The following is a 1,229-nucleotide window of genomic DNA, read 5'->3' on the forward strand; positions in this document are numbered from 1 at the left end:
AATAAATAAAGTCAACTTAATAAACCCACATTCTTGGATATCAAGAGTGAGTTTTGCTGTTGATAAAAAGCTGTTAACAACATGTTAAATACACCATTTGAATGTTGTGTGTCTGATCCCTGTTAATTATTAAAGAATAAGTTGATGTTTGAATAATTATTCTTGATAAAATAATAATTTTATAAATTAATAAATGTACATAAATATAAATATTATTAATAATTATAACACATAATAGTATAATATAACATACATCTAAAGTAAAAACATTTTATAAAAATAATGTTTTTTATTAAAATAATTTCAATAAATATTTTAATCGCCATTTATTGCCATAATAATTTCAAATGATTCTTGATAAACAACTGAAATTTAATATTTTATTATACTGAAATATTAATTGAATTAATCAAAAACATTGTTAGGTTTCGATTTAAATTTTAAATTAGATAAAATTACAAAAAATAGAATGGATTAAAAAGTCAACAGATTGAAAAAAATCGAATTTTGGACTATAAAAGAAAATATTTTGAACTCAAAACAGTCATTCATTGCGATATTTATAATATGTGGGGAGAGATTGTAATAAAAATATAAAATATAATGTGTGTGAGAGCGAGATAATTTAATTTGCCATGGTCGTTGACCACTTTTTGTGTAGCGTGTGAACAATATGTTTAAATGTGTGTTATATGATAAAAAAGAGAACGCGATTTTCTTCCGAAATAATTTATTTTATCCACAAAAAAATATAAATGATTTGTTTTCATTCATTGGTTGTTCTTTGGTTTCATTGGTTTTTTATTAATTTCCAAAATTGCAAAACAACTAAAATAGAAATTAACATGTTTTATACTTCCCAAAACTGCAGAGCGGGGTTTTTCTTTTCCAAAATTCGTGTAAATATTGTTTTTTTTCTTTAAAAGTTTCTAATAAATTCCCCAACTAGTTTATGGAACCCAACCAGTTTGTAGACCCCCTAAAGGGGTGGAAAAAACGGCTTTTGGAAAAAACTGCTTTTGATAATTTTTGGTGAATAATGGTAAAATGTTTTCTAAATGTTATTTTATTTTTTATTTAAATAAAAAAAAACATCATTTACTTTTTGCCTGAGTATTTTTTCGAAGTATTTAGAAAAAGGCAATTAAAGTCTATTTATATTACGTGAAAAGCCGAGTTATTACAGAATTTATTTGAAAGAAAACGGGAAACAGCTTACAATCGTAAGA

Source organism: Entamoeba invadens (assembly GCF_000330505.1).
Source record: "Entamoeba invadens IP1 unplaced genomic scaffold scaff_1105074725991, whole genome shotgun sequence".
Taxonomy (NCBI): Eukaryota; Evosea; order Mastigamoebida; family Endamoebidae; genus Entamoeba; species Entamoeba invadens.